The 22,615-nt window shown below is 40.7% G+C and overlaps 1 protein-coding gene across 1 annotated transcript in view; it reads left to right on the top strand.

The window, feature by feature from the left end:
- Nucleotides 1-4,839: 4,839 nt before the first annotated feature.
- Nucleotides 4,840-22,615, top strand: part of LOC121538603 (sarcolemmal membrane-associated protein) — a 57,573-nt gene continuing 39,797 nt past the window's right edge. Inside the window, exon 1 of the mRNA XM_041846767.2 lies at nt 4,840-4,993. The gene's annotated coding sequence lies outside the window, so the exon portion shown is untranslated. The remainder of the gene's footprint in view (nt 4,994-22,615) is intronic.

Raw genomic sequence — 22,615 nt, 5'->3', positions numbered from 1 at the left:
TCTTTGATTTACGAGAAGAAATTGAACAGTTCATGGAAGAAAAGGGCAAACCAGTGTTAGAATTTCATTCCGCAGAATGGATGCAGGACCTTGCATTTATGGTGGATGTTACAGAGCATCTGAATAACTTGAACAAACAGCTGCAAGGGCGCAACAAAGTTGTCACGCAGTATTATGACAGCATACGTTCTTTCAAGTTGAAGCTGTCATTGTGGGAGACGCAACTTGCCGGTGGTGATGCAGCTCACTTCCCCTGTCTGAAAAATGTGTGCGCGACCCAACATGTGGCAGACATGAAGCGGTTCAAAGATAAATAACGGGACTGTTACGGGAGTTTGAGCAACGCTTTCAGATTTATGTTTATGTTTTATGTTGATGTGCTATTGTTTTTAATTGATTTTATTTTATTTGTATATTTAACCTATTCTTGACTCTGTGGTTCTTGCACTTGTTTGGGGAACAGGATTTCATTATTTTTATCTACATTTCTGCCTGAGAAATGACACCCTGATATAGTTCTGTGATCTGTGAAACAGTTCTGTTAATCACTGAGGCATTGTGTGTTTGTGTGTTCTTTTTCTTTAGAATTTTCAAATAAACTTGACGTGTTTTATGATTAATAGTGATGTTGTGCTTGTACTATTTTGGACACACTGTCCTCAGGCTCCAGCTTTATGTTGTATGTTGATCGTATTAAAACAAAGAAAACAATCTGAAGTTGTTGTTTTTAAGTTATATATACCATGATTTTTCCGGTCCGGCCCACTTGGGAATAGATTTTCCTCCATGTGGCCCCTGAGCTAAAATGAGTTTGACACCCCTGTTCTAAAGCCATGAAGTCATTTTCTGGAATTTTCCAAGCTGTTTAAAAGGCACAGTCAACCTACTGTATGTAAACTTCTGACCCACTGGAATTGTGATACAGTGAATTGTAAGTGAAATAATCTGTCTGTAAACAATTGTTTGAAAAATTACTTGTGTCATGCACAAAGTAGATGTCCTAACCGACTTGCCAAAACTCCAAGAAGCGAGCCATGGCTGTCTCCGATCAGGCTGGTCCTCCCTCCACTCCAATCAAGTTATAAACACATCTCAATGATGATCAATGGAAACAAGATGCACCTGAGCTCAATTTCCAGTCTCATAGGAAAGGGTCTGAATACTTATGTAAATAAGGTATTTCTGTTTTTTATCTTTATTACATTTTCAAAAATTTCTAAAAACCTGTTTTCACTTTGTCATTATGGGGTATTGTGTGTAGATTGATGAGGATTTGTATTTATTTAATCCATATTAAAGGCTGTAACGTAACAAAATGTGGAAAAAGTGAAGGGGTCTGAATACTTTCCGAATGCACTGTATTTCCACACTATGAGGTTGGAATTATACTTTGAAATTGTGAAAATTATGATAATGCCCTTATAGTTTAAGAGCTGTTTGAAAGGACTCCCTAAAATGTCAGCCTGTATTGGTGGGATGGAGTTTGGGCCTTAAATTAGTTAATAGTCCAATAAGAAAGAGAGTTCCAAACATTCTGCCAATAACAGCTAGTTTTCAGTTTTCCCCTCCCGACTCAGACCACTCCCAGACAGTCCTAGCAAAATTCTTACTTGAGAAATTACCCTCTGCTAAGAAGCAATTTTTTGTTTCTTTTTGACCATTTTAATTGAAAACAATCACAGTCAGGTACTTAATTGTTACCCAGAAATGATTTAATATTGAGATAAAAATGGCTGCATTGGACCTTTTAAGTTATGCATGCAATGCATAGGCATAATGTAGCCTTCATTGTAGCGGCTATCATGCCTTCACAAACCAATGAAATCAAATGTTATTGTCATATGTACAGGATAGACGTGGTGTAGGCTTCACAGTTCAATTAAATGCTTACTGGTGGCAATCTTATTCACTCATCATGGGGCTATGTCTATTTTTATCATGTCATGTTGATCTATTACAGATCTAGCGCATGTTATCAGTCTAGGCTTTATGTTTGGTTTCAGGTGTGTAGCCCACTCTTTCCCCTTAACGTGTTGTGCTTTTCCTCTCCCCTTGCTATCGCTCTCTCCTCTCTATTAATTTTATTAGAATGTATGGAATATCATATAACACTGGCGCGTCTTTCATGGTCATGCCCTGCCTGGGCTGTGAAAACTCCCTGTCCGCTGATCTACACAGGCCGATTGCTGCTGCGCTGTTCACAACTATATGGTTGCATAGGAGTGGACTCAAATTAAGATGAACCCAAGAGCAGCTTGTTGAACAGCCTCGCCGACACGCCATTGCCAGCAATCATGGATTGGTATCGTATTATTATCAGAGACAACATGTTTCCTAAGTCTGTAAGCATAGTCATTAATATTTGACATAAAGTTGGTTTACATGCATAAGCGTAGTCTAGTCTATTTCACAACTGGTGCTTTGCAATATCACAGTCAGCCTCCCAGCAGCAAATCAAGTTGCAGGGTTGAAATTGACAATACTATACAGTGTATTCGGAGAGTATTCAGACCCCTTGACTTTTTCCACATTTTTATACAGCCTTATTCTAAAATTGATTAAATCAATTTTTTCCTCATCAATCTACACACAATACCCCAGAATGACAAAGCAAAAACAGGTTTTTAGAAATGTTTGCAAACTTATTAAAAATATAAAACATAAATATCTTATTTACATAAGTATTCAGACCCTGTGCTATGAGACTCGAAATTGAGCTCAGGTGCATCCTGTTTCCATTGATCATCCTTGAGATGTTTCTACAACTTGATTGGAGTCCACCTGTGGTAAATTAAATTGATTGGACATGATTTGGAAAGGCACACACCTGTCTATATAAGGTAACAAAGTTAACAGTGTGTCAGTGCAAAAACGAAGCCATGAGGTTGAAGGAATTGTCCGTAGAACTCCAAGACAGGATTGTGTCGTGGCACAGATCTGGGGAAGGGTACCAAAAAATGTCTGCAGCACTGAAGGTCCCCAAGAACACATTGGCCTCCATCATTCTCAAATGGAAGAAGTTTAGAACCACCAAGACTCTTCCTAGAGCTGGCCGCCCGGCCAAACTGAGCAATCGGGGGAGAAGGGCCTTCGTCAGGGAGGTGACCAAGAACCCGATGGTCACACTGACAGAGCACCAGAGTTCCTCTGTGGAGATCGGAGAACCTTCCAGAAGGACAACTATCTCTGCAGCACTCCACCAATCAGGCCTTTATGGTAGAGTGGCCAGACGGAAGCCACTCCTCAATAAATGGCACATGACAGCTCGCTTAGAGTTTGTCAAAAGGCACCTAAAGGACTCTCAGCCCATGAGAAACAAGATTCTCTGGTCTGATGAAACCAAGATTGAACTCTTTTACATTTACTTTACATTTTAGCAGATGCTCTTATCCAGGGCAACTAACAGTTATTGAGTGCATACATTTTCATACAGGCCCCCCGTGGGAATCGAACCCACAACCCTGGCGTTGCAAGCGCCATGCTCTACCAACTGAGCTACACGGGGCCTTGACCTGAATGCCAAGCGTCACGTCTGGAGGAAACCTGGCACCATCCCTACGGTGAAGCATTGTGGTGGCAGCATCATGCTGTGAGGATATTTTTCAGAGGCAGGGACTGGGAGACTAGTCAGGATCGAGGGAAAGATGAACGGAGCAAAGTACAGAGAGAGCCTTGATGAAATCCTGCTCCAGAGCGCTCAGGACCTCAGACTGGGGCGAAGGTTCACCTTCCAACAGGACAAAGACCCTAAGCACACAGCCAAGACAACGCAGGGGTGGCTTCGGTAGAAGTCTCTAAATGTCCTTGAGTGGCCCAACCAGAGCCCGGACTTGAACCCGATCGAACATCTCTGGAGAGACCTGAAAAAAGCTTTGCAGTGACGCTCCCCATCCAACCTGACGTACCTTGAGAGGATCTGCAGAAGAATGGGACAAACTCCACAAATACAGGTGTACCAAGCTTGTAGCGTCATACCCAAGAAGACTTGAGGCTGTAATCGCTGCCAAAGGTGTTACTTATGTAAATGTGATATTTCAGCTTTTTAATTTTTTTAAATTTGCAAAAATGTCTAAAAACCTGTTTTTACTTTGTCATTATGGGGTATTGTGAGTAGATTGATTAATTTTTTTTGGTTTTAATCCATTTTAGAATAAGGCTGTAAAGTAACAAAATGTGGAAAAAGTCAAGGGGTCTGAATACTTTCTGAATGCACTGTTTCAAGCTTTCAGCTTAAGTTATGTTGACTGTAGCCGATTAATGCTTACAGTGCCTTCAGAAAGTATTCACACATCTTGACTTTTTCCACATTTAGGTGTGTTACACCGGTGCGTCAATCTAAGTAACATAATTTGATAAAGAATTCCCCCATCAAAATCTGTCAGTATAAACTAGATATATCTGTTATTTTGCATTGGATACGTCTCAATCCACTTTATCAGCCTATGTCGCACTTCCGCATCTGCGGTGAAAGGTTGCAGAGGTAGAGCAATGTTTTTCAGACCATGAGGCATCCCGAAAAAGTATCTTCTCACGAAAACATCTGTAGCGTCCGAACGGTTTAACCTACAAACTATTACGACCACTCTAAATATCACTGGAAATAATCGCATCTGCAATCTAGATGTAAGAAAGGTAAATTCACAGAAATGTCTCAGTCATGCCAACACTTTTAATGGCATACGGCACTTCGGATTTGGAAGGAATGTTAAATACCAAACTTTCATTACACCTTGGCACAAACCAAAAGGAGGGGCGGCGCGTAGGCCACCAGAGGCGAGAGAAGGGGGACAAGGTGGTGAGGACGACGGCGCAGCTGGGGAGGGGTGCTCCATGGCTGCAGCGTGAGTATTGTAGTGCAGCGGGAGGCGAGTTACAAGTGGATGGGGAATTCAGCGAGGCTCTTGGGAAGATAGGTTGACATTTTGTTCACTTAAGCGTCCGAAGCCTACTACCGAGTATCGATGAGATACGCCTGTTGGTTCGCAAATCAGAGGTGGGTGTCTTATGTTTTACAGAGACATGATTGGATTAATCTGTTTATGACTCAGAAATTGAGATAGGCAATTACTCTGTTGTCAGGAAGGATCGGAATCAGAACAGTGAGGGGATATGTGCCTTTGTAAGATCGGACATTGTCTGGCGGGATATCTACCTTCCCAAAACCAAGCCAATGTATGTGTTGTCAAACTGTAATGATTCCCTGGTGAAGGAAATCATTTTGTTAGGTGGCTTCAATACTGATATCTGCAAAAAGAATAGCCCAACCCACAATGTATTTATGCACTTCTGTAGATCATTTGCTCTGACCCAAATGATAAAAGATCCCACCGGGGTATGTGAAACAGTGCAAAGTACAAATTATTTAATATTGGTGTCTGATAAAATCAAAATATTGCAGGGTGGAGTAATAGTCTATGGAATCAGTGATCATTTTATTACATCAAATCAAATGTTATATGTCACATGCGCCGAATACAACACGTGTAGACATTACAGTGAAATGCTTACTTACAAGCCCTTAACCAACAATGCAGTTTTCAGAAAAAAAAAGTGTTAAGTAAAAAATGGATAAGTAAAAATAATTAATAAAAGAGCAGCAGTAAAATAACAGTAGCGAGGCTATATACAGGGGGTACCGTTACAGAGTCAATGTGCAGGGGGCACAGGTTAGTGGAGGTAATTGAGGTAAAATGTACAGTGGGGAGAACAAGTATTTGATACACTGCCAATTTTGCAGGTTTTCCTACTTACAAAGCATGTAGAGGTCTGTCATTTTTATCATAGGTACACTTCAACTGTGAGAGACTGAATCTAAAACAAAAATCCAGAAAATCACATTGTATGATTTTTAAGTAATTAATTTGCATTTTATTGCATGACATAAGTATTTGATCACCTACCAACCAGTAAGAATTCTGGCTCTCACAGACCTGTTAGTTTTTCTTTAAGAAGCCCTCCTGTTCTCCACTCATTACCTGTATTAACTGCACCTGTTTGAACTCGTTACCTGTATAAAAGATGCCTGTCCACACACTCAATCAAACAGACTCCAACCTCTCCACAATGGCCAAGACCAGAGAGCTGTGTAAGGACATCAGGGATAAAATTGTAGACCTGCACAAGGCTGGGATGGGCTACAGGACAATAGGCAAGCAGCTTGGTGAGAAGGCAACAACTGTTGGCGCAATTATTAGAAAATGGAAGAAGTTCAAGATGACGGTCAATCACCCTCGGTCTGGGGCTCCATGCAAGATCTCACCTTGTGGGGCATCAATGATCATGAGGAAGGTGAGGGATCAGCCCAGAACTACACGGCAGGACCTGGTCAATGACCTGAAGAGAGCTGGGACCACAGTCTCAAAGAAAACCATTAGTAACACACTACGCCGTCATAGATTAAAATCCTGCAGCGCACGCAAGGTCCCCCTGCTCAAGCCAGCGCATGTCCAGGCCCGTCTGAAGTTTGCCAATGACCATCTGGATGATCCAGAGGAGGAATGGGAGAAGGTCATGTGGTCTGATGAGACAAAAATAGAGCTTTTTGGTCTAAACTCCACTCGCCGTGTTTGGAGGAAGAAGAAGGATGAGTACAACCCCAAGAACACCATCCCAACCGTGAAGCATGGAGGTGGAAACATCATTCTTTGGGGATGCTTTCCTGCAAAGGGGACAGAACGACTGCACCGTATTGAGGGGAGGATGGATGGGGCCATGTATCGCGAGATCTTGGCCAACAACCTCCTTCCCTCAGTAAGAGCATTGAAGATGGGTCGTGGCTGGGTCTTCTAGCATGACAACGACCCGAAACACACAGCCAGGGCAACTAAGGAGTGGCTCCGTAAGAAGCATCTCAAGGTCCTGGAGTGGCCTAGCCAGTTTCCAGACCTGAACCCAATAGAAAATCTTTGGAGGGAGCTGAAAGTCCGTATTGCCCAGCGACAGCCCCGAAACCTGAAGGATCTGGAGAAGGTCTGTATGGAGGAGTGGGCCAAAATCCCTGCTGCAGTGTGTGCAAACCTGGTCAAGACCTACAGGAAACGTATGATCTCTGTAAACAAAGGTTTCTGTACCAAATATTAAGTTCTGCTTTTCTGATGTATCAAATACTTATGTCATGCAATAAAATGCAAATTAATTACTTAAAAATCATACAATGTGATTTTCTGGATTTTTGTTTTAGATTCCGTCTCTCACAGTTGAAGTGTACCTATGATAAAAATTACAGACCTCTACATTCTTTGTAAGTAGGACAACCTGCAAAATTGGCAGTGTATCAAATACTTGTTCTCCCCACTGTACATGTGTGTAGAGGTAAAGTGACTATGCATAGATAATAAACAGAGAGTAGCAGCAGCGTAAAAAGAGGGGGTGGGAGGGGGGGTGAAATTGACTGGTCACCTGTGCTGGATAGTGTAGGGGTAGACAGTGCCTGGGAAGCCTTTAAATGTAGATTCCTTGATGTGGTGAATGTGACGGCTCCCATTAGACGGGTCAGGGTATAGCGGAGATCCAGCCCTTGATTTAATCATGCTATTCTAGAATCTATCCAAGCAAGGAATAAGGTCTTTAAGAAATGTAATAACTCTCAAGAGCAGCCTGATTTTGTCCTATATAAACGTCACAGAAATGAAGCACAGAGCAGGATGGATAAAATCATTGAGAACAAAAATGACGCTAAAACGCTTTGGAAATCATTTAAGGAACTAGGCTGTAGTAGTACTACCAAAAACAAACAAAACAGTATTGGATTGAACATCAGGGGAGGGATGGTTTATGAAAAAGCAGAGGTTGCCAATTAATTCAACTATTATTTTTACTTCTGTTGCCAGCAAGCTGGTTAGCAAGTTATATATTGGAGCCTCAGTGTGGAATGAGTTGCCTTTGCCCATAAAAATGACGTCCTATCTGGGCAGCTTTCAAAATAAAGTAAAAAACTGTTTGATGTCTGCTGTACCCATATGAATGTACCCTACGATGTAAATGCAATGATGAGATAATGTTCTTCTTCTTTGTTTTTACGTTTTATTATCTCGCTGTCATACTGTGTTCAACCGTGTTCGATCTTGCCTAGCCATCTTGTTTCAAGAGGACCACAATGGAAATAAGTCCCAGACTTTGTGTTTTTACTCATGTGTATGTATGGCTTTTTGAAGTTTTATGTGTGCTTGTTTTTTTAAATGGTCGAATTAATAAATTAAATGGAAAAGGAGACTCTCACGAGCACGATGGTTTTGCTCTATGATTATCACACGTCAGGGGACTTGTCTGAAGGTAACTGGTTTAAAAAAATTAATGGAAGTATGAAGGTAGTTTTGTGCCTACCCAAAAAGGGGTTAAATATATATATATATATATATATATATATATATATATATATATATACAGTGGATATAAAAAGTCTACACACCCCTGTTAAAATGCCAGGTTTTTGTGATGTAAAAGAATGAGACAAAGATAAATCATGTCAGAACTTTTTCCACTGTTAATGTGACCTATAAGGTGAACAATTCAATTGAAAAACAAACTGAAATCTTTGAGGGGGAAAAATAAAAACAAAAAACTCACAATAACCTGGTTGCATAAGTGTGCACACCCTTAAACTAATACTTTGTTGAAGCACCTTTTGATTTTATTACAACACTCAGTCTTTTTGGGTAGGAGTCTATTAGCATGGCACATCTTGACGTGGCAATATTTGCCCACTCTTCTTTGCAAAAGTGCTCCAAATCTGTCAGATTGCGAGGACATCTCCTGTGCACAGCCCTCTTCAGATCACCCCAGAGATGTTCAATTGGATTCAGGTCTGGGCTCTGGCTGGGCCATTCCAAAACGTTAATCTTCTTCTGGTGAAGCCATGCTTTTGTGGATTTGAATGTGTGCTTTGGGTCGTTGTCGTGCTGAAAGGTGAACTTCCTCTTCATCTTCAGCTTTCTAACGGACGCCTGAAGGTTTTGTGCCAAAATTGCCTGGTATTTGGAACTGTTCATAATTCCCTCCACCCTGACAAAGGCCCCGGTTCCAGCTGAAGAAAAACAGCCCCAAAGCATGATGCTGCCACCACCATGCTTCACTGTGGGTATGGTGTTCTTTGGGTGATGTGCAGTGTTGTTTTTGCGCCAAACATACCTTTTGGAATTATGGCCAAAAAGCTCAACCTTGGTTTCATCAGACCATAACACATTTTCCCACGTGCTTTTGGGGGACTTGATGTTTGTTTTTGCAAACTTCAGCCGGGCTTGGATGTTTTTCTTTGTAAGAAAAGGCTTCCGTCTTGCCACCCTACCCCATAGCCCATTCATATGAAGAATACAGGAGATTGTTGTCACATGTAGCACACAGCCAGTACTTGCCAGAAATTCCTGCAGTTCCTTTAATGTTGCTGTAGGCCTCTTGGAAGCCTCCCTGACCAGTTTTCTTCTCGTCTTTTCATACATTTTGGAGGGACGTCCAGTTCTTGGTAATGTCTCTGTTGTTCCATATTTTCTCCACTTGATGATGACTGTCTTCACTGTGTTCCATGGTATATGTAATGCTTTGGAAATTATTTTGTACCCTTCTCCTGACTGATATCTTTCAACAATGAGATCCCTCTGATGCCTTGGAAGCTCTCTGCGGACCATGGCTTTTGCTCTGAGATGCAACTAAGAAAATGTCAGGAAAATCCTACTAGAACAGCTGAACTTTATTTGTGATTAATCAGAGTCACTTTAAATGATGGCAGGTGTGTAAGGACTTCTATTTAACATGAGTTTGAATGTGATTGGTTAATTCTGAACACAGCCACATCCCCAGTTACACTTATGCAACCAGGTTATTGTAAGGTTTTTATTTTTCATTTTCCCCCCTCGAAGATTTCAGTTTGTTTTTCAATTGAATTGTTCACATTATAGGTCACATTAACAGTGGAAAAAGTTCTGACATGATTTATCTTTGTCTCATTCTTTTACATCACAAAAACCTGGCATTTTAACAGGGGTGTGTATACTTTTTATATATACTGTATATACTGAGATCATGTGACAGATCATGTGACACTTAGATTGCACACAGGTGGACTTTATTTACCTAATTATGTGACTTCTGAAGGTAATTGGTTGCACCATATCTTATTTAGGGGCTTTATAGCAAAGGGGGTGAATACATACAGTGAGGGAAATCAATTTATAACATTTTTGACATGCGTTTTTCTGGAGTTTTTTATCCACTGTATTTACTGAGCTTTCTTATATCTCCTAGATATAAAGCAGACACTTAAAAACCTTGTTTCTTATTATTTATTTTTTGACTGTCTTTTTTGCCATTTATGAATTTGTTATTCAATGAGTTTCTCTGTGCTATAGTAGTAAAGGCCAAACTCAATATTTTATCAAATAATACAAATAAAACAAATGTTTGATACCTAAAGTGATCCTAAAATCCTCAATCAAATAGCTAAATGATCCATAGTATGACCATCTTAAAACAATTCCATATATCAGCTTAGAACCCATCCCCCAACAGCTTAGACTTTTAAGAATTAAAATGGATCTAATTGTCATTTAATACTCTGTGATGTCAAAGTGGAAGAACATATGTATTTGTTTAATGGAAAATAAAATACGAATATATCTTGATTAGATAAGTATTCAACCCACTGAGTCAATACATGTTAGAATCACCTTTGGCAGCAATTACAGCTGGGTAACCTCTAAGAGCTTTGAACACCTGGATTGTACAATATCTGCCCATTATTCTTTAAAAAATGTGTCAAGCTCTGTCAAGTTGGTTGTTGATCATTGATCATTGATAGACAGCCATTTTCAAGTCTTGCCATAGATTCTCAAGCCGATTTAAGTCAAAACTAACTCGGCCACTCAGGAACATTCAATGTCGTCTTTGTAAGCAACTCCAGTGTATATTTGGCCTTGTGTTTTAGGTTATTGTCCTGCTGGAAGGTGAAATTGTCTCCCAGTGTCTGTTGGAAAGCAGACTGAACCAGGTTTTCCTCTAGGATTTTGCCTGTGCTAAGCTTTATTCCATTTATTTGTATCCTAAAAAATTCCTAGTCCTTGCCGATGACAAGCATATCCATAACATGATGCAGCCACCACCATTCTTGAAAATATGAAGAGTGGTACTCAGTGATGTGTTGGATTTGCCCCAAACATAACGCTTTATATTCAGGACAAAAAGTTAATTTCTATGATTATTTTTTGCAGTATTACTTTAGTGATTTATTGTAAACAGGAAGCATGTTTTGGGATATTTTTTATTCTGTACAGGCTTCCTTCTTTTCACTCTGTCATTTATGTTAGTATTAATTAGATTAGATTTATTAGAATCCCCATTAGCCGACGCCAATTGTGACAGCTAGTCTTACTGGGGTCCGACACATAACGAAAAAGACATTACAGACAAAATACTTTACAATTTACATACTGTACATTTAAAAATATTAACATGTAGTGTCTGTGTGCATCTATCAGTTACACATACTGTACATGTCAGTACATACACACAACATGTAGGTCACATTGTGGAGTATGTTGTTGATCCATCCTCAGTTACAGTGCTTTCAGAAAGTATTCATACCTAGGGCCGTAGCGGTCATGACATTTTGTCAGCCCGTGATTGTCAAGTAAATAACTGTTGGTCTAACGGTAATTGACCGTTAATTAACATAAATACATTTGCAGACCTTTTGAACATCTACATTTAAAAAAATCTAATAAATCCATGTAATATAGCCTACACTATCACAATAAATCCATTCTTTATTTTAGACAGGTCTAAAGAAACATGATATGAAGAAAATGTAGTCTATTTCAGAAGAACAGAATAGCATACTCTGAGTTGTCCTTATGTTAGGTCCTGATCTGGCTATGCCATATGGCTGTGGGATACACTAGTTCATTTAGCAGACAATATTTGCTTAGAATTATGTGGCATTATTTTATATTAATTTATAGTATGAAGAATACAATTCAACATAGCTGAATAAAATAGAAAGGATGCACATGCGGCTATGCTGTGTAGAGCGATTAACAAAGAAACAGGTCCTCCTATATGCTTAATTTAGAGTTATTTATACAACTTTAGTTGTAATACAAAAGTTGGGCTATATGTTTTGATTTTTAATCAATTCTAAGGCTGCATGATGCGACTCTAATGAGGATTTGAAAAAGGTTGCATGAAAGGCTCTTCTTAGTTTTTTGCGCAGGCTGCACACACGTCAGTCTCTCATTCACAATTTGACAAGCACTTGATAATGCCTCGAATTTCCCGGCGGCATCCCCTTTGTGTGGCCGTAGTGTCCCCTAAAAAAATCCATGCCTTTTGCAGCCAGTAGCCATTGCTCCCTTGGGCTGAATATAATAATTATAATTCCCTTCTCCCGGTTGCTGTGCTCCGATGCACCTCTCACTCACATGGCTCTCTCAGATAGCTCAATTCTTATTAGCCAATGCCCGTCATGAAATCGGGTCCTTCTCACGGGCTAGAAGTGAAGAAAGACACATCGAGGACGCAACTGCGCGCATCCTTATCCAATTCCGAGGCGCACATTTACTTTTCGTCAGACAACAAGATGAGTAGGCCTAACAAACAGCAAAAGCACTAGCCTATGTCAATCTACTATCCCCCATTGTACAAAAGTTGACCTATTCTATTCTGTGTGTGAACGGACCAAGTATTCTGTCGGTTGCTCTAAAGCTGAAAGGTGGAATAAATGAGTCGGGAGCAGGTTTTTGACATAGAACAAAGTTCTCTACTGAGGTATCTTTTCTTCTCAAACATGCCCACACAACCAAGGATGATCTCAAAAGGACAACACAAATCTTTTTCTTCACAGGAATAAGGACAACAAGGTGAGTAACCTTGAACTATAACATAAATCACGGGTGTGTCACCGTCTAAACTATACATTCGTGGAGAGCTCATTTCTGGTGGTGGTGAGAATCAGTGTTTGCCATTCCCAAGAGGTAGTCCGTTCCTTTCTTCTGTCGTCTGTCAGGTAAGTAATCAGTTTGGAGAATCAGCACGTCCTCTTTCCACCGAGCTCTTCCTTACTACTGGTTTTCCGTATCTTATATAGGAGGACGAGAATAGGTGATTAGTGCCGCCAGGTGTGCTTAACTGCCTCTGATCCCATCTACTCACATGCCGGGCTGGGCTACTATCAGTGGGCACAGACTGCCCCCTGGTGGTCCTTCCACATGTGCGACAAATACATATTTCTAACAAAGTCTGGGACAGTTGTGGGATGCGATAGATCCCAAATTAATACAACCACTAGCATCAAAAAACTGTTTTAAGCAATGAGGCTGACGCAACATATCAGAACGTTTAGCTTAAATGTTGATAAACTATTAGGCTATTTCTTCACATTATAAGCGCAGCAATGCGCAAACGGCAGTAGGCTATAAGCGTGAATGTTCCAAAATGCAATCAATTAGCGAAAAAACACCATTCTCAAAAGTGACAGCAAATGCGATTATGCATGTGATGCTTTTATTATATTTTTTATGGTGAAAATTATCTTCCCCAAACTTGAAACTCACGCGCTGCGTATGTATGCCAGTTAGGCTCTACACCCATTATAAAGCGGATTCATGTGCTTACATTTAAGAAGTTATTTGGCCACTTTAGTTGTGATACAAACCTGTTATGCGCCATGCCTCACATTTGTAACTTTCTAGCAAAGATGTGTAACATCAGCAACTGTAAATCATTTTACTAGCTAGCTATGTAACATAATTGACGAGGGTTGGCATTAGTTATGATTATGACCTTGGATGCATTTCAATCTCACAAAATTATAGGCATGATGAAAGGTAGGATTCCAAATAGATGTAAAAAACAAACAAGTATTGCATATCCAGCAAGCTAGCTAGCTAAGTTTACTACCATACAGTGAGGAAAAACAATAATGCAACAAATTGCTGTTGTAAATCTCTAAAACTGAAGCTGGTTTTACTATAAGAAATATTTGCCTAAGCATACCTGATAGACATGGCTGTAGGTAGATACTGTCTTCCTACCTAGGCTCATTTGTATGGTCTGGTCACTGTGCAAAAGTTGAGGGTTATGCCATATTTATTTATATTAGGCTAGATATTGTTGTAAATGTAATCTCTGTGCCTGTGCACATGTATGCATGTTCAACTAGTCTAACCTAATGTTGATGTTATGCTGGCACGGTTCAACTGCTGTTCAAACTGTACAATATAGTTATTTTAAAAAAATTACTGTGTAGTGCCTGGGCTTCTTCCTGGAGTGGATTCTAGACATAGAAACAGAATTCCTTTGCCTGCGTGTGTCATTGTAGCAGAACTGTATCTCGTGAACTGTATCCCTCTTGAGGGATTAGACATTATGCTGGATTTCAAGCTGATGACTCATGAGGAACTGAATGGCAGTTTGATCATGACAGCATTCCTCCCACAGCTTTACAAGTATTCCCTGAACTAACTGTATGTTTCTTTGGAATGGCAATTTCATCATGACCACCTCTCCCATCATTTGCTGATCACCAGTTCTCTTAGCTACAGAAAGGTTTTTGGTATCCATTACTGGGGGTTACAGGATAGGTACTGTTTGGTGTGGCACAGAGGATTTTTGACCAATCTTAGCAATGCCGTCTTCGTCCTTGATTCGGGGAAATAGGAGTCTCATAAAATGTCTGTGTCCAGTTGCAGAGGGTCATTTTGAATTTAGAAAATGCTCCATTTTTTTGCTCCATAAAGTAATCCATCGTATCTATTTCAAGTCTTCTCACTCATTAATCGGGACAGGTCTCTGTCAACATGACATGCAGCTCTTTGGGTGGACACCCACCTGTCTCGATCAATGAGAGAAGACTTGAAATAGACAAGATGTCGGCAAAAACCTTTGGGTAAATCACATTATCTGGTGTAACAATCTGTAACTACAGTTCTCTGCACTTGTGTGTGTCTACACCTGAGACACACTCGGACACAGTGAACTGTCCTACACTGTTCATACTACTATTTATTTATGTTACTTTTACCATATAACATTGTTGTTGAATACCCAGTTCTCTTGAGTTATCATTAAATAGTGTACACCCTCCTGTATTTTAGATTTTGCCAAAGAAACAAACAATATCTGAATGTCTAGCATGCTACAGAGCCCTGTACAGCTTATATAAATATATTATGTGAATCCAAAAGGGCAGACAAATTTCAAAGATTGATAAAAAAAATATCCATATTTATTTTATGGTGGTTCTCATCAGGACTCTCAAACCCTGTTCCTGGAGAGCTACCGTCCTTTAGGTTTTCACTCCAACCCTAATCTAGCACACCTGATTTGAATAATTAATCAATCACTTTTATACACAACATTACATTTACTGTCGAAGCACAACCCTGCACAACCAAAACCCCCTTCCTCATCTAAAAGTACTGTCTGTAAACCTCCCCCAGCCCATTGACATTGACAGATCATTCTTGGCAATAGTAGCCCTTTGCAGAGGCATTTTGTATTGTGTTTTGAGAATCAACAGAGAGAATAATGAGGTGATTGTGTCATTACTGTTGTAGTCATGAATTTATATCTTCAGTGTCCCTTGCTAGTTTCTGATCCACAAGCTTGTTGTGCTCCATAACTGCAAGGTGTGTCCGCTTTCTCAGCAGGGCACTGTGGAATGATTCCAGGTAACCTGAGTTTTACAAAAATAAAAGGTAAAAAGACAAAGGGGGATACCTAGTCAGTTGTACAACTGATGAAATTCAACTGAAATGTGTCTTCCGCGTTTAACCCAACCCCTCTGAATCAGAGAGGTACGGGGGGCTGCCTTAATCGACATCCATGTCATCGGTGCATGGGGAATAGTGGGTTAACTACCTTGCTCATGGGCCGAACGACAGATTTTTACCTTGTCAGCGCAGGGATTCGATGCAACAACCTTTCGGTTACTGGCCCAACGCTCATACCCGCCAGGCTACCTGCCGCCCCTAAGAGGGGTAAACTAAATTGATTATATGATCCTCAGGCTACCACTAACCACCTGTAACCCCATAACACAAACCATACAAACACTACCCAATTCATGTTTATACCATGCTTACTGTAAATTGAGCTATCTTAGCCGTCAGCTTGTAAATATTTTGGCCAACTTACCTTCACCTTGAGCAGAGGGGTGGAATCAGATTCTGTACCACCTACAACAAAATACACAACAATACACAATTTACCCAACCTACTAATTGTATTGATCTCTATTAGACTGGCTAGCTAAGCATATCTAACATGGACATTTCAATATTTTCAGCTTGAGGTTAGCAAACTAACGTAACTAAATTGGCAGCAAGATCGCTAGCCAGATGAGACTGGCTGAGAACCAACTAACCTACCATAGACGATTTATACACATTCATCATTGCTATCAACACACAAACAGAGTGAGTTAGCTATATCGACAATTCTATGTTTTCTAGACAAGGGTGGAATAATGGCTACCAAATTGAGATACTTTTTATTTGGTACCATTAGCTAGAATTAACAAACATGTTTATTCTGAAGAAGGTAGCTACTAGTCTAGGAGTGAGTACAATTGCATAGGCGATATTGATTTACAGTGTGTTTACCAAAAGATAGCTATATGATTTAGCTGATGGCTTTCAGAGTTCAATACAGGGCTGTAACGTTAGCTAGCTAGCTAACTTACCCAGCTAGGCTAGCAAGCTAGCTAACGTTAGGTTACCTCTAATTGAGAATCTTCCATTTTGTTGTGAAATTTTAAAAAACGCAGCACTTCTCCGCTGTCATCAAAGTGAATTCCCCATCAGTTCAGCCTGAAAATCCCTCTGATAGTCTTTGGTCACCGCATCATACTTGAAAGTGGCAAGCAACTGGGAGAATTGGGGTGAATCTGGTAGGTAGAATGGTGAAAGATAACTCGTTTTGGTGCTTGTTTGTAATTAGCACAGCCAGGCACAGAACACCACACGGGCATGATGACAATCAGTGAAAAACTAACGTTTTCAAAAACATCTTGCCTTGAGAAGTTCTGAGATTACTGTGTGTTGGTTGTTAGAAGTAAACAACACCATTATTCTAGTTTGTGGGAACGGTCCATCTACCTAGCAGGCGGTATTAGCATTCACTATGAATGCTGGACTTTGTGGTTCACTATGAGCAGACAAATACACAGGGAGTTGAAACTTCACGATTTTTCCAGTGAAATTAAAATGTGCTAGTTCTAGCTTGTGGTTTGGATATTTGTGATGTTTATAATAAAAACATAATGCTGTTAATATAGTAATGACTATATGCCGTGGCTGAGCCAGGGTGAAATTCCCCTTTAATATTAACTCCTGCAGAATTAAAATATAAAAATATACACCAAATGTAGGCTACATTTTGACTCGGGAACAGGAGTGGAGAAATATGATTTATTTCTTTCAGCATCTTGAGAGAATGTGAATGTGCTGTTAGATACCATCTGTAGAGGTGCTATCTTTATCAGCATCATAAAAGCTGATAGTATTTCAACCACATAAAATATGCATCCAAGCCGAACTGAAATCTTATCAGAAACATGTTGGGTCGTTTTCACAGCTTATCTCCTTACAATCTGTGAAACTGATGCCATTTGGACATTTTGCACAGAAAATCTTTCCTGTTTTTAATTGGGGTTATTGCATTTTCTCCCCGGTCCCTAAACGTATTTGCTCCGAGAAAGAAGCAGAGATAACAGGGACAACTATACCAATGTCAACTAGATTGTGCCATTCATTCTATCGATTTATTACATTACTCTGGTGAGAAGGGTTTATTTAGTCTTCAAGGGCAACATATAATAACAGAAGAGAAGCTGCATGTATCTAATTATAGACAAGTTGACTAACAAATAGCCTACCAAAATTATAAGTAGAAACCTATCTAAATCAGGCCAAAAAAATCCTCCACCCCCTTGTCAAAAAATCGCTCTGCTGTCTCCGACTGTAGCCTACAGCTAAGTTTCGAAATTAGCGGGTGAGTGTCGGGTGAGGGCCTCAGATTTTCACTTTATCACATATAGTCGGGTGGTTGCAGATGGGTTATTAGCATTTGCGGGCAGGTGTGGGTGAACAAACAGCTGACCTGCGCACCATTAACGTGAATGCATCCAACTGGTATTTACGACTTCACAGCTGGTAATTACCAACTTCCCACTTGGTTATGAACGCAGCAATATACCTATTTCCTGGCCCATCATGAATGTTTATCATGTTTTTGAAGCAGTGGATACAATAGCTGTGTTTGAGAGGATGAAAACTGCAATGTATCAGGGGTAAATTGTGACTGACTGACTGATCTACAAATAATAATGAGTCGTTATTTATGATGGAAGGTGATTTGTAGATCAGTCAGTCGGCAGTTGCCTGCTGTTGTTTTGATGTTCTCGAACATGGCCAATCACGTCACGTCAAAAGGCTGAGTTCCGGACGACTAGGTAAGGCGCCTGTGCAGTTGAGGAACTCACCCGTAATCTACTCTGAGGAACACTCCTGTAATCTAGTTCACATACTCCGTTTTGTGGTGGTTGCCTTCTGCTTTAAAGGCTTCTGCAGTGGCCATACAGCATTTACTGCAGTACGGCCTCTGTAGAAGTCAGGGCATTCATACTTCTTGTGCTTTGCGAAGCAGAGCAGAGCTGTTGTGAAGGAAGTGGTCAAAGAAGTGAGTTTGTGTTTATACAGGACCTCCCACCCCCACCTACCGTCAACCAATCATGTCAATGCGGAGCTATACGGAGCTATACGGAGCCCTCTGCATTGTTAATTGGGAGGTGCTCAATTTGGCCTCCGCAAGCCTCTAGAGGCTCCAAATCACATTTTATTTGTCACATACACATGTTTAGCAGATGTTATTGCGGGTGTAGCAAAATGCTTGTGCTTCTAGCTCCGACAGTGCAGTAATATCTAACAAGTAATATCTAACAATTTCACAACATATACACACAAATCTAAGCAAGGAATGGAATTAAGAATATATGCATATATGGACAAGCAATGACAGAGCAGCATAGACTAAGATACAGTAGAATATTATAGAATACAGTATGGACGGTGTGATGCACCGTATGGACGGTGCATCACACCATCCATACGGCGCCTCCGTAGCATAAATCAGCTAATACAGAGATGATTACGCCTGAGCGCTAGGGGCACGTTCCTCAGCTAAAACGAGGTGACACAACAACCAATGGGCGAACTCTGCTGGTTCACGCTGGAATCATAGCCAAAAAAAGTGTCCTAGCGGTCAAGACAAATGATGCCGCTGACGGAAGTAGAGTCACTGCCTGCATCAGTGAAATGGCTGAGAATTGCCTAGCATGGAGACTGACTGTTTGGCGGGAAAGAGGGGCCAAGCACTGAGAGTTATGCTAATATCCCCCATCTACAAGGGAGGTGTGAATTGCAGGCTCTTACAAAGTGCGATGTCCTCAGGTGCTTGAAGCAACATTAGCTTAGTCATAAGCCCAAACAAGGAAAGTTGATACATGCATCCAGGTATACTTATGTGGGTGAATCAACTTATTTTAATGACATTATTTCATATTATTTACATGTTAAAAATAAAGTAGGCTCCATTTGAAGTAACTTTATTACATGAAACAAAATGTTTAATAATTCTGAGACTACAGGAAATAGATTGACTGCTACACTAGATGTGGACAATCCTTCAAATTAGTGGATTCGGCTATTTCAGCCACACACGTTGCTGACAGGTGTATAAAATTGAGCACACCGCCATGCAATCTCCATAGACAAACATTGACAGTAGTATGGCCCATACTGAAGAGCTCAGTGACATTCAACGTGGCACCGTCATAGAATGCCACCTTTCCAACAAGTCAGTTCGTCAAATTTCGTCAAAGAGCTGCCCCGGTCAACTGTAAGTGCTGTTATTGTGAAATGGAAACGTCTAGGAGCAACAACGGCTCAGCCGCGAAGTGGTAGGCCGCACAAGCTCACAGAACGGGACTGCAGAGTGCTGAAGCGCGTAGCGCATTAAAAATCGTCTGTCCTCGGTTGCAACACTCACTACTGAGTTCCAAACGGCCTCTTGAAGCAACGTCAGTACAAGAACTGTTCGTCGGGAGCTTCATGAAATGGGTTTATATGGCTGAGCAGCCGCACACAAGCCTAAGATCACCATGCGCAATGCCAAGCGTCGGCAGGAGTGATGTAAAGCTCGCCGCCATTGGACTCTGGAGCAGTGGAAACGTGTTCTCTGGAGTGATGAATCCCGCTTCACCATCTGGCAGTCCGACGGACGAATCTGGAATTGGCGGATGCCAGGAGAACGCTAGCTGCCCGAATGCATAGTGCCAACTGTAAAGCTGGAGGAATAATGGGCTGGGACTATTTTTCATGGTTCAGGCTAGGCCCCTTAGTTCCAGTGAAGGGAAATCTTAACGCTACAGCATACAATGACATTCTAGACAATTCTGTGTTTCCAACTTTGTGGCAACAGTTTGGGGAAGGCCCTTTGCTGTTTCAGCATGACAATGCCCCCGTGCACAAAGTGAGGTCTATACAGAAATGGTTTGTCGAGATCGGTGTGGAAGAACTTGACTGGCCTGCACAGAGCCCTAACCTCAACCCCATCGAACACCTTTGGGTTGAATTGAAACGCAGATTGCGAGCCAGGCCTAATCGCCCAACATCAGTGCCCGACCTCACTAATGCTCTTGTGGATGAATGGAAGCAAGTCCCTGCAGCAGTGTTCCAACATCTAGTGGAAAGCGTAGACCAACTCAAAATATTAATGCAATGATTTTGGAATGAGATGTTCGACGAGCCATGTAGTGTATGTTAAACACCCACACCAGTAGAGATCCACTTTTTCGAGCTGAAAGACAATGGCCAGAGCTTACCATGGTGTTGCACAACGATTTAAGTCAATAATGAATTGTTTTAGTGGAAGTATGATATATTTGGGCTTGAAGTGAGAAATCCGAACTGCCCACTTCGTGCAAATCCACATGAATGCGGTGTCTTTTCCTATGATATGACATACAAATTATTTTCATCCTACGTTTCATTTCAGGGCTGGGTTTTATTTGAATGTTACCACCCACCAGCATGGCATTGTTTACTAATTAGAAACAACTGCAAAGTTATTCCTCTTCATGACTGAGATGAGCCAGACTGCCTTTTGTCCACTTGTCCAAATAAAAATAGGGGGTGCAAACTTGTTTTTTTGCACCTCCACTTTTTTTTAAACCAGAAAAGTATCCTAATCCAGCAGCCTACCAAAGGTTGCACAGTGTCCATTAGAATGTAGAAAAACACAGCTTTCAATAGTTATCCATATTACCGGAGCTTTATCTTATTCTTTCTAACTATTTCTATGTCAGATTCTCTGCCACAATTGATGGAAGATGCCAAAACTTTGGACATAACAATAGATGGCAAAGTCAAAGATAGTGGTTTCCGTCTGTGGTGAAGTTCTCTCTAAATCAATGCTTATGACAAATCCAGCATCAGAACCAGCCATAGAGCCAGCTGGCTGTAGTTAACAAAACAGCAACAACAGATAACATTAGCTAGCTAGATAAGGTTAGCATGCTAGGTAGCTTCAGTGACAGATGGCAGTGCCCTATTTGTTGATGTTTATCAACGCCAGATGGAAATTCCCACACCCAATTTGTAAATATGTATAAGTAGCCGTCATTCTTCGGAGGTAGAACCTGAACTTACTGTTTTTTTTTGTTTTGTTTTTTACTGCAGTAATGGTTGCTTTGGTTGTCAACAGCCTTGTGGCTATTGTAGTATTTTGATTGTAGAAAAACAGGGATCTCTACCTAGTTGGTCTGGAACTCACCCTAGCACTCAGTGTGCACTGGAGCAGCGCAAGCAGCACTGGAGCAGTGCAAGCAGTGATGACGTCATCACGTCATTCAGAAACATGACAGACATTGGATGAATATAAAATGTTAATATCTTTGGCAGTGAGTGATGTGAGAAAAAATTGGTCTCGAACAAAATTACTTGAATAATTTAATGGATATTTTTGGCACAAAAGTGATAACGAAAGTGTATTTATATGTATATATATATTTTTTCACCTTTATTTTCAACCAGGTAAGCCAGTTGAGAACAAGTTCTCATTTACAACTGCGACCTGGCCAAGATAAAGCAAAGCAGTGCGATAAAAACAACAACACAGAGTTACATATGGGGTAAAACAAAACATAAAGTCAAAAATACAACAGAAAATATATATACAGTGTGTGCAAATGTAGCAAGTTATGGAAGTAAGGCAATAAATAGGCCATAGTGCAAAATAATTACAATTAGTATTAACACTGGAATGATAGATGTGCAAGAGATGATGTGCAAATAGAGATACTGGGGTGCAAATTAGCAAAATAAAAAACAATATGGGGATGAGGTAGTTGGGTGGGCTAATTTCAGATGGGCTGTGTACAGGTGCAGTGATCGGTAAGGTGCTCTGACAACCGATGCTTAAAGTTAATGAGGGAGATAAGAGTCTCCAGCTTCAGAGATTTTTGCAGTTCGTTCCAGTCATTGGCAGCAGAGAACTGGAAGGAATGGCAGCCAAAGGAGGTGTTGGCTTTGGGGATGACCAGTGAGATATACCTGCTGGAGCGCATACT

Source organism: Coregonus clupeaformis, chromosome 24, assembly GCF_020615455.1.
Source record: "Coregonus clupeaformis isolate EN_2021a chromosome 24, ASM2061545v1, whole genome shotgun sequence".
In the NCBI taxonomy this organism is placed as follows: domain Eukaryota; kingdom Metazoa; phylum Chordata; class Actinopteri; order Salmoniformes; family Salmonidae; genus Coregonus; species Coregonus clupeaformis.
This window is presented reverse-complemented; position numbering and strand designations above follow the sequence as displayed.